The sequence below is a fragment of the Hoplias malabaricus genome, chromosome 11, assembly GCF_029633855.1.
Source record: "Hoplias malabaricus isolate fHopMal1 chromosome 11, fHopMal1.hap1, whole genome shotgun sequence".
NCBI classification, from domain to species: Eukaryota; Metazoa; Chordata; class Actinopteri; order Characiformes; family Erythrinidae; genus Hoplias; species Hoplias malabaricus.
The window spans coordinates 22,356,682-22,374,364 of NC_089810.1; the positions used below are offsets into that span (position 1 = coordinate 22,356,682).

Genomic DNA, 17,683 nt, shown 5'->3' on the forward strand with positions numbered 1-17,683 from the left:
TCCACTCTTCCACCAAGTGAAATATCAAGCAACATTCATGAGGCATCTGAGGATTCCCCACACTGCACAGGGACAACATTCTGTGGATGTTTTCAGTCTGGAAAATAGACCTTTAGTTGGTGCATATTATTAATAAAAAAATGTCGAAGAAACTCGCTGTGAGCTACGATGTTTGCCTATAGAAATGACATTTGATGGATGGTCAGTGACGTGTGAAATTGCAGCTCAGACTTTAAAGGAAGTGCTGTTTATACAGTTAGAATAGAAGTCTGATTAAGATGGATTTGCAAATCTATGAATTGTAACGAGGCATAAGTTGTCCTGCTAAATATTTGCATTACAAAAGAAGGTCAAAGAACATACTCTGAGAGTTTAAAGCAGCATAAAAATAATCTACTGAGCAGACAACATTGATTATTCTTCACATTTTGCAGGTGCCTTAAACACGGGGATGTTTTTTAAAACTATGAATGTCACTGCATGAAATGACCTTAATATTGTTTATTTCCTTTCAAGATTTCCTGTCTGTTATCATGTCTTATTTGCAGCCCCATCCAGAAATACATCCACAGCTAAATGTTAGCATTAAATTAAATCTTAATTTGTTTGTGCCCATACATTGTCATGCACACACAAGAGTTCAATCCAACAGTAACTGGCACAATGCAGACATATGTGGAATATTTTACTACTAGGTGGGAGATACAGAGTCCATATCATACAAATCCTAAATGGCCTTGATTGTAGGTAATTTTTCAAAATGATCAACAAAAATGTATCAACTGCCCAAACCACATAAGGAACCTGAGCTGTACAAAGAACTCCATTTCCTTGTATTTGTGATATCACCTTTAAATGTATTATTTAGTCTATTTAGTCTACTGCAAAATGGCTGAGGCCAGGGCCTTTTGGGCCTGGACTGCCATTATATTTTTATTTGTTTTACATAATCCACAACAAAGGACAAAAAAAAATCAAACGATTTTATAATAATAATAAAACTAAACATGTTTTTAATATATAGTTTTAAAAACTGCCTATTTAATCCTAGAGAATAAAGAGACATTTGACATGTACAAACTATTGAGGCTTATTTTTGGTGCATAAACACTCACACATGTCAAAAAGAAAAGTAAAGGAAGCACTAAAAAAGATGTAAGCTATGACCCCTCTATCATCAAGAACTGAAAACCTTAACAATTTTAAGTCGTAATTCATCAAGTCAATTCACAAGAAATTGGCAATCAGATGTGCAGACTTGTCAAATTGCTCTGCTCCATTTAAGAGGTGAATGAGAGGCTCTTTGCTGTCTGAGCTATATCACCCGAGACCGGAGACTGGCCCAGGCATGACACACTCTGGGGAATAGCACACATTCAGCCAGGACCTTCTGCCTGCTGTCCAATTAAGAGAAAAGATCTCCTGTACTATTCCTTCTCTCCTCTGAAACCCCAATTTATCTTTCCAATATAGCATCTACAGAACTGAAGCACACTACGTTCTGAAAAGCAGTCAAATTTTGATGCTTGTGGTTCTCCCTCATTTCATGTTTTAATTCATGTGTGCTGTGTTAACTGCGACTCCTGGGAGGATGCAGCTCTGAGTGAGTGGAATTGAGATGTGTGACACGCTCAGGTGATTCTGCAGCGAGCAGAGAAAAGCTGACCCGGCCTGACCCACTTCGCTCTGATTTATGGTTCTGGCTTGCCCTGCAGACAATGCTTTGCTCTGAGGGTCATCAATCTCTAGCCCCCAATAACAGCTATTAGCTGTATTCTGTTCCACCCCCGGACCACCATGGCTAGAGCAGCCTACTGCACGGATACAGCCCCTGGACCACTCAGCATCCGCTGACATAAAGCCCACGGTGAAACCGCTACACCAACAATAAAGCACAAATATCACACATGCTGATACAAAACAAGACATTTTACTATTTTCCCCTCTTTGTTTCTAACCTAATTTTCTAGTCAACTGCAGTCATTGCCAATTGCACCCACTCAGTAAGACTCCCACATATCAGAATATGCTACCAAGCTGGGAGAGTGGAGACTAGGGCATGCTACATCTGAGATATATGAAGCCAGCTAACCCATCTGACGTTTACACACTACACTGGACAGTTCAACATGCTTAAAAAAAAACACTAACTGCTCAGCTCTGTCATCTTATCTTACGGACGCCTACACTGACTACCACGGCACAGTGATGAAGCAAGACAGAGGGCAATCCTACCTACCCACACAAAGCAAAGTTAATTGTACCGTCTTGGACACAAACAGTTGCTGCTTGACTAGAAACAGCCATAAGCAGATGTTGGCTAACCAGCAATCTGTCCATTTGTTACTTGACATGTAAATGCTGCAGCTAAACATGTACCAAAAGAAGTATGCAGGTCTCGTGCAAAACAGTAATCTTAACTCTTAATTTGGATGTAGGTCCTAATTTAAATTCATGTTATTTATACAGGCAACTGCTTATTCATGTATGAATGTAAAATGTTAGTTTGTCTCATTAAAAAGCAAACAATATTATTCATATTGACTTTGGTTAATACAGGCCTTCCCAATCTCAGGCCTGTTGACCCCTGTGCTCTGCTCATTTTAGTGTTTTCCCCACACTTGACCTAGCACACGAGGGGATTATTAATTAGTTAATGTTGAATCCAGTGTTCTAGAGGAGACTAAACACAAAATTGTAGTGTGGGGTTTTCTGGAGGGTACTGGATATGGGAGTGTTTTTCGTGTGCCCGTTAGTCCACACAGTGGGAGCTTTTGTGGTTGAAAAGGGTTTTAAAAAACAGCCACAGGTGAATTTGCCTGAAGATAAATCAGAATCGACAAAAATCATACTCTTTACTTTTTTAAAAGCTGTATAAACAACATTTACTATGATATATGTTCTCTATATGCTATAGGGAATGATATAGAGATTAAAAGAGAAAAATAGAGCGTAAAAAATAAGATTTAAATAAAGATACAAGTAAACTAATTCCTAGGAAGCAAAAGCTTAGCAGAGTCCTGTCTGTAACATTACTCACAACAAATTTCCACATAACAGTGCCTACACTTGCGAGGCTGCATGAAAGAAAGAATATGATGTAACAGATTTTTTTGTATGAGACATAAAAAAAGAGAAACGAGACACTCTTACCAGTCTTTGTGTGCTGTCCTCCTCTGCTTGTGCGTTCTTATGCTTGAAGCTCCTCACCTGCCTAAATGATCACCATGACTCACACAGGAGAGATAATTGCCTCTCAAAAAGTGCAGTAAACATTCATCATAATGGCCATCCACTCCTGAAGCAGTGCAGCCCTCCTTCCTCACTCTCCCTTTGAGTCTCTCTCTCTTTCTCTCTCTCACCAAAGTGTCTCCAACTCTTCCTGCAAACCTTGCTCTTTATTGGTTTTCATTTTTTTTCTCTTTCCCTGCCACTTTGCAGCTTTTCTTAAAGATACAGTGCCTGTGACATTCAGAAACGGAGCCTGACGTTCTGACACGGGGTTCGACCACAACTAATTACAATGCCCGCTGGTAGGACAGGTATCAAAAATTCATAAAGATCAATTCCACAGGCGCCAAATGAAAGTGTGTGTACTGGGGTGGTGGAGGTGGTGAGAAGTCAATTAGGCAGACTGGCTGAGTGACACCATCCCACACAATGCTTATTTCTGGTCTGCTCCAACATTTAGGCCAGCAGCCAAATTGACATGTCAAGCTCCTCAAAGCATGAAATAACAGAGGAAAGAGAGAGAGAGAGAGAGAGAGAGAGAGAGAGAGAGAGAGAGAGAGAGAGAGAGAGAGAGAAGAAGAAAGAGGAACCATGACTGAGCTTAGGGTATAAATACACTGAAACAACACAGTAAAAGCACTCAACTCAAAAGCTGAGACAATGAGACAACGAATGAGCTGAGAAATGAACTGGTGTGGCCCACTTCATAAGGCGACATGAGCCACCGGCAATTATTTTTCTTTCCTCGCTGTCTGAATGCCAGTAGCATGAGAAAAGGCAGGAGAATCATTGTCCTTGTTAGGTTGTCTTGAAGGAAGTGTTGGCACGAACACCATTCCAGGTAGAACTCACTCTGCCGCTCATCTGTCATGTCAACAGCCAAGACTATCACGCGTTTTATTTCCTCGGCATCCGAGGCTGCTGCAGAGCCGCAATCTAAACAGCTGGCGCAGGAGGGGAGGCTGTTTAATAAGTAAGCGCTTCCCTCCACACACCCCCAAATCCTGCCCCCAACACACACACACACACTCCCTCTCCTCCCCAACAAACACACAGTTTTGCCTTTGTTCTTTCTTTCACTCTGATTGATGCATATTTCATGGAGAACTTTTTTTTTTTGAGTGCTTCCTTTTTCGAGCTGGAGAAAGTGCTAGGAGCTGACAGGCTGCCTATTAGCTACTAGACATTGCAGTCTCCATAGTCCTTTTCACACTGAACTAGAGCACATCCCCACAATCCGCACACATCGACTTGCTTTTATTAATGAAACGGGCGCTAAGGCCTTTGTTTTAAAACTGTTCATTTTTTTTTTCATTCTTTTAACCTAAATAACACCTTTAATAATTAATATCTGTCGACTAGAAGATGCTTTTGGAGGTTAGCTGTGCTTGCTCTGGCAACAGGGACTCTTGACCAAGTGCGTGCTTATTCTCTCCTGCTGCCTAATTCCTAAAGGCATACATGTGAGAATGCAGGAGAGTCTGAATAGTGAAAGCTCCTCTGAGCATGCTCCCTGTTCTCCTTTCATGTAACTGCCAACACCCAAAGCCCCCGAAGGCTGGAGAGTGTAATGCACAGAATTAATGTGCACTGTAATGGGCTAGCTTTTGTATTCTGAAGGCAAGAGACTGCTGTTAATGCAAACAAAAGCATGTTGCATCATGCAGGCCGCTTTAAGGACTCATGATGTAAGAAATTTGAAAATTTCAAATGTTAGATGCAGACACTTCATGGCTGTCTTTATACAGGGCTAACATTAACCTAGCATTAAATAGCTAATTTAAACAAATTATTTCCCATTTTTTCAGCTCCAATGACCATTCAGGTGCACAATAATTTTACAACTACAGACAGTAGTTTATTTCTTCAACCTCTCCTTCAATAGTCAGGACCCTCAACAAACCACCACAGCGCAGGGTTTGGGTAGTAGATAACGTTCTCAACGCTTCCGTGATAACGATGTAGGCACAGTGTGTTACACTAGTATGAGTGGATCAGACATAGTAGTGCTGCTGGAGTTTTTAAACAATGCATCCACTAAATTGCCTCTCAGTTAGTTCCAAATGCCATTCACACTAGCACACCTCCACCACATCAATGTTACTATGGAATGGAGAATAATCCACCAACCAAACAGCACCTGCTCTGTGGTGGATCTGATCATTGAAGGGTGAAAGGGGCTGACAAGGTATGCAGAGCAACACACGGACTACAGTCTGTAATTGTAAAAATACAAAATACACAGGTATGGAGCTGATATATGGGAAATGCATGTAGAAACAAAGAGGTAAGTTTAATGCAGTGGCAGATCAGCGCACATAAACCATGTATATTTTTTAGATTTCAAAATATTTTCCTTCCTTCCTAAATGAAGAGGCTTCATTTAAATTATGCAAAAAAGAACAAATAAATGAAGACCCTCATCAGGCTCTGTTACTGCCTCTAACAGAAGAGAGTCAGGGAACTTAAAGTATCATCATCATCGCTGCCAAACAAATTATCGACTAATCACACAGCTTATTCATCAAGAAGGTCAATTTTCATCAAATCATTGTTTTAATGAAGTAATCAAGTTGAATCATGATAGCCCTACAGTAACTCTGGAAACATGCATGGCATGGAAAATATCATTTCAAACAATAATGATAGTGAGGGATAATACATGCTGGACAGGCTGTCAGGCCATCACAGAGCGTCCCACACACTCACCCTGTTACACAAACACCTGTGGACAATTTCACACAGTCAGTCCACACATCAACATGCGTATTTGCCTGCAGGGAAATCCTCCAGGTGCTTGGGTTTCCTCCCACAGTACAAAAAAAAAAACAGATTGATGGGTGGGCTAGCTGTGTGCCCATAGGTGAAAGTGCGTGAGTAACTGAGTAATGCCCTCTGATGCACTGGCAGCCTGTTAAGGGTGTATTCCTGTGTTGTGAGCAATGATTCTGGGTAGGACGAAGGAGCAGAACTGGCCTGTGCAAAACTGGGGTCTTGATTAAATGTCTGGGAACTAGTTTTCCACTCTTTGGAAAAATTACCAGAAGGATTAAAAAAAAAACACACAGCATCATTCCCATCATGTTTAAAGAGCCCTGTACAGAATCACTGTTTTCAGCACCAGTTCCTTTAAATGAGAATAAGCCACAGCTCAGTTCAGCATGAGAGCCTAGGAGTGAGGAGCAGAAGTTCTCAAATCTCTCACATAAATGCAGGTCCAGCGATGTGATTGGAGGGACTCAGCTGAGGAACCAGACAATTCTAAGGTACTAGCACTCTGTGTAAGATGCAGCACGAAATCAAAAGGACTTGTTTGATCCCATGTTCACTGACCTAAGCAGACCACAAAAAACTGGGATGTTTTATTTCACAGTTTGTGGGTTGGTGGGCCACACATTCCCATAGTACTGAAAAAGTGATTTTTTTTTTTCATATGTCTTATTTCCACATAAATAAATAATCTAAACATGTCCGTTGACTAGGACTCCCCAGGAAAAAACGTACCATGAAATTTTATAGTAAAACAGTTAAATTTACAGTTGAACCATAAAAGTTCATAGTTTTACTTTTACCTTTGTATTTCGACCATGAGTGCAACTGTGAACTCTGAAGTTACTGTAAGGTTTATGGTCACCTCTTCCAGTGTTTAATGACACTGATTGTGAAGTTTACAGTTCAAATGTAAGTGTGATATAGTTAAACTGTAAACTAATTTAGTTTTAGTCATCTTACATATTAAAGTTTACAGTTTACAGCCACAGTAGAGTGTACAGTAGAACCCTGAAATGGCCAAATCACCATGAAAATGTAATGAACTATTTCAAACTGTGAAAGGTCACATTAAAACTTTCAAGCAGTTCTCATATTTACAACGATATTTCAGTTTTTTCCAGGGGTCTACAAATTTGCATACAACTGTATATTAGGTCTGTGACATTGTGTGCCACTACATAACTAAAAAATGTGTTGCCATTTAAATTTCATTCATTCATTCATTATCTGTAACCACTTATCCAGTTCAGGGTTGCGGTGGGTCCAGAGCCTACCTAGAATCATTGGGCGCAAGGCAGGAATACACCCTGGAGGGGGCGGCAGTCCTTCACAGGGCAACACAGACACACACACATTCACTCACACCTATGGACACTTTTGAGTCGCCAATCCACCTACCAATGTGTGTTTTTGGACTGTGGGAGGAAACCAGAGCACCCGGAGGAAACCCATGCGGACACGGGGAGAACACACCAACTCCTCACAGACAGTCACCCGGAGCGGGAATCGAACCCACAACCTCCAGGTCCCTGGAGCTGTGTGACTGCGACACTACCTGCTACCATTTAAATTTGTTATAGATATTTGTTTATAGATATATATATATATATAGATAGATAGATTGATAGATAGATAACAGCAATATCCTGACTTGTTAACATAATGATGTTCTGTCTTGTTAACATGATGTCATGCGGTTACAAATAACATGGCGTAAGTTCATCATGTGAGACCATTTGGCACAGTAACGTGTTGTGGAAACCCATTCTGGAGAGGATGTGTTTGTTCCAAAATATGAAGTAACTTCAGTCATGTGGAGTTGGTTTCGTTACTAAATATCACACATGCAACAAACCACAGTAATTGCAAGATATGCAAGAAGCATATAACAACAAAAGAGAGGAAAACAACTAATCTGTTTCACCACCTCAACACAGTTGAATTTCTAGGAAAGTCAGTGCAGCTCCACAGCAAATTTGAGCTCTAACCAAAGCAGACAAACTACACTGAATCTGTATAGCCTCTATTTTGTAGTTGTTTCAATATTTACTGTGAAGCTTTAAAGGTATTTTATGTGTAAATAATTATTTTATACAAAATCTGAATCTTGCTAAGTTACTGATGTTTACAAAATACCCACATTTTTGCAGATATAGTTCTGTTACTAAGGAACTTTTTTTCATTTATACTAAAATAAAACTTTTAACATTTATTTTTTCTGCAATAGAATGGTGGAGGTTGTGGGTTCGTGTCCTCTGGGTGGCTGTCTGTGAGGAGTCTGGTGCGTTCTCCCTGTTTCCACATGGGTTTCCTCTGGGTGCTCCATTAGCAGGTGGATTGGCCACTCAAAAGGGTCCGTAGGTGTAAATGTGTGAGTGTCCCCTGTAAAAGACTGGCGCCCCCTTCCAGGGTGTGTTCCTGCCTTGCGCCCAGTGATTCCGGGTAGGCTTCAGACCCACTGCGACCCTGATCTGGATAATCGGTTACAGACAATGAATGAATGAATGAATGAATGAATGAATGCATGTTGAAATAAATAAAATATTTTTCAGTGTTTGTCATATCAGCAATAATATCATTAACACAAATATATAGTGGTTTTATTTTAGGGCCATGTCTCCCACCCTTACTGTACATTCAAAAGAACACAAACCTACTGACTTACTCTTCAGCTGTAGAAATGGGTAATGGAAGCCTGAACTCGCTGTCTGTTTCTTGCCATTAAATCTGTTAAAATCATGTTACATGAAGTGAAAACCATGTTATTTATGATCGCATTGCTAAAGACAGTGGCTAACCCAGTGAAAAGTCGCAGTCTCTGTGTATAAAATGAGTCACACATGAGTCAGATAAGACAATGTGTCACGTGTAGAAAGGTCTTATTAGTCAACAAACACTGAAAGGCTCCTTTGGTCCATACTATTGAATACAGCTCATCTAGACTTCTAAAGAACGTCCTTGCTGATGTCTGTTCTGACTGTGCGACCACTGAAGAACTGACATGTGCTTTACTGCATTTAAATACAGCCTCTAATAATAGCTAAATGACCTCTGTCCCTATCAACAGCAGCAATAATATTGGTTGTACATTTTTATGGGTGATGTTATCTGTGCAAAAGACAATTGCGTCTGTCGATTCACTTGTGGTTTCGGGAACTTGTTTGTGAAAGATGATGTATTGGCACCGCTTCCAGATGGATTTAGGAGAAAAATGATTCACCAGATAGCATTATAATGTGCACAACGTTGTCTCTGTTTCAAGATGTTCTGTGTTTTCAAAGCTCCACTGCCATATAAAATGCTGCAGGCATGTGAAAATACCTTGCAATGCTGATTAAATGTTACATGATTCAAAGGTTTTAGGGCAGAGAGAAAAATGCACAATGGCCAAGACTAATACTACTCAGGCCTAGGTACTTTGAAGCATTTCAATAGGTAACTTACAAAGTAGGGATGAATTACACAGCACAGGCAGGAGTGAACTGTAACTATGGAGTCATTATGTGGCATTAAAGGAACATTCATTCTGCCTTCGGAACCCAGAATATGAAAAAAAAAAAAATGTACCTCTTCCCCATATCTATCTATGTATATATCGGTCCTTATTTATTTTTTGTTTCTTTTTCTTCCTTTCACAACATGTTAACCACAAGGAATAATGATGATCATTTTTTGGGAGTCGAAATAAGGTGTAATTTTTTGGAACACATTAAACACATGAATATAGATGATATTACTGCTAGACTTGCAGCACAGAATATCATGAATAAGATGTGGGTTTATCTAGAAAATGCCTATATAGAAATTTTAATATAGTAACTTTTGTACAGAGAATGGATGGATGGATGGATAGATAGATAGATGAGGATCAATTTAAATGCATGTTTTATCATACACTTACAGTTCATACACTTACAGTTTATCATACAGTTTTATGGTGGAAAATTGTAAAACCATGACAGTAAATGACTGTAAGCTCTAAAAAAAATTGAAAACGGTTTCTGGGACAGTGAAATACTGTAAATACATTTATCAGCCAAAATACAAATTTTTACATCTCTTAAATGTAAATAATACATTATGTGTCCAAGTACTGGGAGGGGCTGAGACTCATCAGTGAGCTCCCAACACGCCTTACTTCTCAGTATTTTCTGTGATTTTTTGAGTTTCTTTGTTTTATTTTGTATTTTGTCTTTGAGACTTTTTGATTTTGGGTTGCATTGGGGTGATTATTTGTGTATTTGTGTGTTTCTGTGCATGACGAGATGTTTGTTGGTCAGGAAAGTTCACCTGTTTTCAGCCTGTGTTCTGAGTGCTGGAGTGTGGCACCCAGATACCACACGTTTCTTTGGTCCTTTCGGCAATATCTCCTTTTAAGGGCTGAATATAGGATGGGGTTTTGTTATATCTAAATATGACTATATCTCATCTCCATTCTCTCATTTGTAACACAATTTACTTGTTAATTTTATGGCAAAACAATGTTTCTATGTTATTTTTATGTAAATACTATGGCTTTTTTATGGTGTATCTGTTTTTTTAACGGTACTGTAAACAAAACAGTTCTTAAATATAAACTTTATGATTGCCAAAAACTTGACCGTATATTTTACGGTGAAATTCTGGCAACTACAGCTGCCATTTTTACTGTAAATTTTATGGATTTTTTTTTACAGTGTACATATGGGGTATTGATTATGCCTATGAATGGAAAAAGCCTACTGAACAGTATTAGACTAAAAGGGAAACACCTGTCACCTGCTTTGAATACCAATATTTTAGATTCCAGTGCTGTTAAAATGTTAGTAACTGAATCAGAAATATCTACAGTATAAAGGTCCTAAAATCACAACATTTCAATATTAATTTCAATTAGCAAAATGTGAAATATTACATGGGGCAGACAGTTCTAGCCAATCACTCAGATGGTTATTTGCTCCATGTGCAATGTCAGTGTAGGTCAAAGGTTAATGGAAATTGAGCGCTATAGAGAGAAACTGCCCTACAAGTAAGGATCAGCATTACTGGGCAAAGCATGAAATATCAACCTAACCCAAGGTCCACACCATGCTCAAACATAAGTGCACTTACTCTATTAAAACAAACGTCATTAGCACATAAGCTTAATTAATTGCTCCCCTTGGAGTCATATGCTTCTGGAAACATGATCAATATGAACATTAGTGTGATTATGTCCTATTTTTTACAAGGCTAAGTATAAATGTATCACATCTCGATGAATGGCACTTACAGACCTCCTCCAACCTCAAGAGCTCGAGAGCTGTGCTGGTGTAGCTAATCAGGCAACTAATGCTGCCATACCACTTCATTTTAAATAGAGCTTAGCTTATCCCACTGAGACAGAGTGGAGATTACTTAGATTGAGACTGAAGTTGTACAGCTAAGTGAATAAAAACACAGAACCATTTCTAGGGCGACAATGTTGAAGATTAGCCCTACCCCAAAAAAAAGAAAATGTTTATGGATTCTTTAATGTCAATGTTCCTCAATAAATATATTATTTGCTCAGCTTGACAGATGGCCCATATCACTCCTACCTTCCTTTCCCTCATGACTGCACAGTGAATCCTCCTCTTCTTCCTCTCGCCATCTCAGCTCACATTCATCAAAACCACCCTGCCAAAAAGCGGGCCTCTTTAAACTGCTTCCTCATGCGGAGAAAATTCAATTCACCTACGTTAAGAGCCCTCTGGAAGAGGTAATTTCGCCTTTCACAGAGAGGAAGACAGACACAATTAGTGCTTTCACAAGCATCACACCAGCCATGCTACAGCAGAGCTCCCACGCAACCAGGCAACACCTTGCCCTTGTTAAATCACACCCTTGAATAGAGTGAAGGAAAACGCTTAAACTAAGTGCTAGTTTAGACTTTGCAAAGTAATAATAACCAACATCTGCAGTATGTATAGATTAACAGCAGCCTAACAGCTCTTCAGGATCAGCCTTCTGAGAGAAAGAAGCAGGAAATCAGCAGTGAAAGTGATGGCAGCGGTCAAGAGCTGTGTTGTTGATATATGGGAGAGAAAATGGGCTTCTGTTGGCTCACCTTGCCCACCTGCTCCACTCATTGATGGGTGCCTTAATCCTCTGGGGCAATCAGCCTGACATGCCTGTGTCAGAGCACTGCTATAGTAGATTAAAGGAGGACAGCTAATTACCATTTTCCCAAGCACAAACGGTTCTGTGTGCTGAGATGCAAGCTTTCGATGTGTGTAATTGTCTGTCGAAGAATGCAGCACCATGATTCCCATGTCAGACACTGCTCACTCTCACAAGAAAAGACGCACGTAAGGAGATAAGTAGTAGGCTCTGGCAACGCCTTTCATGAAACGGAAAAGCAGGGTGTTGGTACAGGTCCTATTTATTGTAAAAGAAAAGAAGATTTATTAAGCCTTAAGTGCCTTACTGGAAAACAGAAGTATTGGGTTTAACAAGCGCAGTAGTCTTAATATAAAATAAATAAATAAATAAATAAAAACAGCATGATTTTCAGAGTAATTTCATTACATTTACAACTCTGAAAAGCTGGAACAAAATTGGACTTTAAATTCACTGCTGTACTTTTAAAGGCACATTTACACTGTGCATTTAGTGACCAATAATGTACCTCTGCTTTATATATTTATATATATATATATATATATATATATTTTTTTTTTTTTTTTTTTTTTTGCCACGAAAGGAGGAGTACAATATAAAAGTTTTATTGATAAAAATATCTACAATAAATCAATCTGAAATGCAGAAATGAATGTGTGTTTACATTACATTAATATCTTAATTTAATTTCACCACAAATCCTACAATGCCTGGATGATTATCCATCATTAATGTCCTTGTACTATTTATATTATAATATTTTCATAATATAGGCTCACTTTCACACGTATACAGCAGCAGTACAAATTGTTCCAACAGCTCACTGGAATTTATTTCTCATTTGCTAATTTGACATCCAAATTTCAACCGTCTGGAACAGGGCAAGGACAAAAGCAAGGGTACAGCACTTCCCAATTCACTTCCAATGAAAGCTGCTCTCAGTGGATTTGATGGTCTTCAGTGAGCCCTGGACAGAACAGAGCCAAGTGAAGCTTTATAATAAACCTGAAATACGGGTGAGAATTCATCCCTCCACTCCTTTTCTTTCTGAGCACATGTGATATCGCCTTTCACAAAAAGGTTTTCCTGCATCTCAAACACTGCTCTCATTAGACGAGCCATGGCTCCACACTGAAGAGTCAGATAGTTGATGCATTATACATGTAGGCCAGTTCCAAATCTGGACGACTGAGAGCACTCCTGAAACCTGCCATGGTGATGTCCTAACCACTGCTCAAATTTACTTAAGATTGTAATAAAAGATTAAGCTGAAGCCTTGTCTTACACAGTCTTGTGTTCCTATATTCCCAGGATTTGAAGGACCTCAGAAACAGACATTTTGAAAATGCTAATATCTGCATGCAAACAAAATCTGACCTGATGTGATGAAATGTTTTGGACTTCTGGGTCTGTCAAGACATTACAAACCCTATGGCTTTAACAGAACCAATCAAGCTTTCACTCTAGAAAGCTTTTATTACTAAAACTGATTTTAACTGACTTTTGCTTCATCAAAAAATATCAGCACCATTTAAGACCATGCGCATTGTATTCATTGCATGACTTTATTCTTGCTGGCCCAAGCTGGATTATTAGTAAGCGTGTTGTGTTGTATGTCAGCTCACTAATAATACAAAACACTCTGTCCATGTTTCATGTTTTCTGTGTTGGGTCGCTGTACTCTCCTTGTTGCTCAAGGGCACAGAAGAAGTGGACAAAAGAAAGCAAGTGGTTTAGTAATCTCGCTATGAAGTCAACAGCCTTTATGTACTGCTATAGATTGGAACCAGAACACTGAGCTGTTGGTGCTGAGAGCTTACCCACTCAGTGACGAGTGCTTCAGACTGTAGACTTGAACAGCGCGGTAACAAAACAGTTTCCTATTTCACCAGCATCCACAAAGTCCTTCTCTGAACTCTGCAAGATAGAAAATCCATGTACACAACATTTCTGCACAGGCTCTGAGTAAGCAAATACAGCCCGAAGCATTAATTTATTGCAACAGTGATATTTATGTGAGAAAGGTCAGCAGTTTGAACGCTTGCCCCTGCCCTCAGATTGCATTTTCTGCATTTCTAATTATTGTCCAGGCCTCTGATTTTTCAATAGCGAGTACTCCTCTTCTGAGCTGGGAGAATGGACATCCTTTTACTAGGATCAGGTGAAAATAGCACTGTGATTGAGTTAATGTTGCAGTAAGTGACCACAAGGGGAAGCACTGCTGTTCCAGTGGGAGAAGCCACAAAGTCAGAGTTAATACCGTGTGAAAATGGCTAGGAAAACTTTGAGCAATTCTAAAGTCTGAACTATGACTTCAAATCTGAAGCTAGGCAGCTCTGGAGAAGCACCTCGTAAAGCTCAGCTCCCTGACCTGAAAAAAAACAGGTTGTGTTGAGTTTAATATGCGGTTACATTAGCTCTCTACATTTTAAAGAGATTGCTGAAGGTTCTGACAGGCTACTTCAAGGGCCATCAAAAAAAGTTCATACGACATCATTCAACACGGCGTTCTCACTTACAGACGGAAAATATACATTGTTTATGTGAAAACAGAAAGTGTCCAGGCACAACTACATTCCAGCTTTTGTAATTTGCAGTCAGAGAAAAGAACAAGCTTCAAAGGCGTGCCATAGGAAAGACAACCGAGAATCTGAGGCAAAAGCAAGTTAATTACGGGCTGAACTATAATAAGGCTTCGGTTGGCTTTGGGCGAAAGATGAGGCATGGATCTGTCAGTCTTAGCGGTTGTTTGTGAGGAGTTGAGTCACTAGGATTTGTGCCCGAGAAGAAATAGCCTACTTGGGGCTTAAACATGAGCAAACAAATAGGGAAACAGATGGGGAACAACATATAAAAGCTAGAACTTCCACAGCGTTGTCTTGGTTTGTTTACAGTCGTAGTGGGAAGGTATAGGAAATGCGGAGGAAGATGTCTGTTTACTGTTTGTATAGGTACGTTTCGCAGGTGCGAGTCGCTCTGACGACGAATCCTCAAACAAAACACATACTGTGTGGTTAGACGTGGAAATAAATGAGCACAGTATTGAAAAATAAAAGGTTTCCTTACCGTCAGAAGCTGTGTGTGGTGGAATACAGAGTCGCATCTTCAACTCCGTCGCTGGCACATTATTCTGAGAAGAGGCAGCGACTGTTTCAGCACAAACACGGTCAGAGAGGAAAAACCTCCCAGCGAAGGGTTCACAGCCACGTTCACTTCTCCGGCGAAAATGACCGAGAGAGAGCGAGAGAGAGATTGAAATCCCACTCCTATAGCCCGTGTGGAGGCGAAATGGGATTAAAAAAGACTGAATAAATGTTTTATGTGAATGTTCGGCGGCTCTCTGTGGCTCTGTTCTCCGTGAGCGTGTGTGTTGTTGCTGTTCTCTCAGACCGCTGCTGACTGAGGGAGAATACCGAGGAACCGGGGAGTCTCACAGCTCAGCGTCTTCACTACTCCAGGCTGATTGTGAAGGCTAATACTGAGCCTAAACCTAAAAAAGATTCGGATGCACTAAAGCTGTGTTAGTTAAAATGGCAATAATGTATTCATGTAAAAACGCTATATTTTATTGAGGTGTTTAATAAGTTATCAGACAGAAAATAACCAGTGCCACATAAAAAAGACAATCCTATAAAAAACTAGTGAAGCAGATTTTGGTTTTGCATTTCAGATAGGCCGACCACTGTGAAATTCTGTACTTGAATCCATCTTAATTTCCCCCTGAGACTATACCAATGTACATTAATGTTGTATATTAATATTGTAAAGTACACCAACAGTGTGATCTAATCATAGCCTATTAGACAATGAACATTCTTGGATAAAGATGTTGTATACTGACATGTATATTAGATTAACTAAATACTTAAGAAATCTGGTTTCCTCACACCCTTCTTATTTTGTCAGCTTTTCTTAAAAGGCATATCTAAACCAATCTGAATGATTTTGTTTACATCTAAACTGCAGACATTTTGAAACATCAGTGGAATTCCTCTTTAATCCAGTCCTATGTGTTCAATATTGTGTCATCAGAGATTCCATCGTCCTGATGTGCAGATGTCCTCGGAGCATTGGACTAGCAATTACAAAGCCTCAAGAGAAAAGTGTTTGCTTCAATGTTTGATGCCTCACTTATTGATGTTCCATTAAACCAAGCACCAGAAGCAGGCTTTGGCCCAGCACTAAGCTCAGGAGTATTAGATGGAGTTTCATTCATCTCTGTGTTTTTAAAAAAAGCCCTTCCTCTGTACGGAGATTTGTGTATGTTTGTACTATTCCCATAAAAGAAGAAGTGGGGGTGGCATGACCTCCTGACTCTATAATGGCTGTAACATTAACAGAGTTTACTTGCAAGGCATCTTGATCTCCATCACATTGCTCACAGGGAGGGAGATATACAGGGATGAAGTAAATTGTAGACCTGTGAATCACTAAAGTATGTTGAAAGGTTATACCATGTGTGGCCACCCATGGAAATCACCTTGGAACTTCACTGGATGCTGGAGGGTTTTTCAGTCATTTCAAATGTTACATATTATTCATATATATATATATATATATATATATATATATATATATATATATATATATACACGTTTCCACTGCTTTAGAGTCCAGTCCTGCATCCGACGCTTTGCATTACGCTTGGTGATGTGAGGTTGGGATGCAGCTGCTCTAAAATGGAAACCCATATCATGAAGCTCTCTATGCACTGTTCTTGAGATAATCTTAAAGCCACATGAAGTCTGGAGATCTGTAGCGATTGACTTTTTTGCAGAAAGTTGGTGACCTCTGTGCACTATGTGCCTCAGCATCCGCTGACACCACTCTGTCAATTTACGTGGTCTACTACTTTGTGGCTGAGTTGCTGTCATTCCCAATCTTGTTGAATTTGTTATAGTACCACTGACAGTTGATGGTGGAATATTTAGTACCATGTTGGAAATTACTGCGCTCCTGAGAGTGACCCGATCTTTCACTAATGCTTGTAGAAGCAGTCTGCATGCCTAGGGTCTTGGTTTTATCCACCTGTGGCCATGGAAATCATAGGAACATAGGAATTCAGTGATTTGGATGTATGAATGAATACCTTTGACCATATAGTATACATATATATATAAAAGCTCCAAAGCTCTCCTTGATAAAGTCCAGCGTTTACAGTTACCGCCCAATATCTGCTGTAGCAAATCAATAATTAATTACATTAAATAAAGCACTGCTGTTTGAGTTTAACAAATCATTTCAATGTCTGGAGCACAGAGAGGAGTCAGAATTCAATCATATGTTCTTCTTTAATAGGTCTAACTAAGATATCCATTAAAAATGTGTTACATTTATTGTATGTATGTGCTGACAAGCACTGCTTTCAGGATAATTCCAAAGTAATCATATTGGCTGACACAGACTTTTGCACAGCACTGGATGTCCTCCCACTATTTGCTTCCACCAAGAACAAAGGGAACATTACACTGCATCAGTAATTGTATGTGTGTATGGCACATCATCCTGCCACATCATACAGCTAGCGAGCTGTTGATGAGTTCAACAGTCTGTCCAAAAA

The 17,683-nt window shown here is 39.6% G+C and overlaps 1 protein-coding gene across 4 annotated transcripts in view; it reads right to left on the reverse strand.

Moving 5' to 3' along the window:
* mgat4c (mgat4 family member C) overlaps positions 1-15,560 on the reverse strand; it is a 195,330-nt gene extending 179,770 nt beyond the window's left edge. For 2 of the 4 annotated variants that reach the window (XM_066685471.1, XM_066685473.1), the window contains exons 1-2: positions 15,190-15,560; positions 13,944-14,040 (exon numbers count right to left, since the gene is read on the reverse strand). The gene's annotated coding sequence lies outside the window, so the exon portion shown is untranslated. Of the gene's footprint in view, positions 1-3,153; positions 3,265-13,943; positions 14,041-15,189 lie in introns of those variants that run through there. The other 2 variants (XM_066685474.1, XM_066685475.1) reach the window with 2 other exon arrangements.
* Between the last annotated feature and the right edge of the window lie 2,123 nt (positions 15,561-17,683).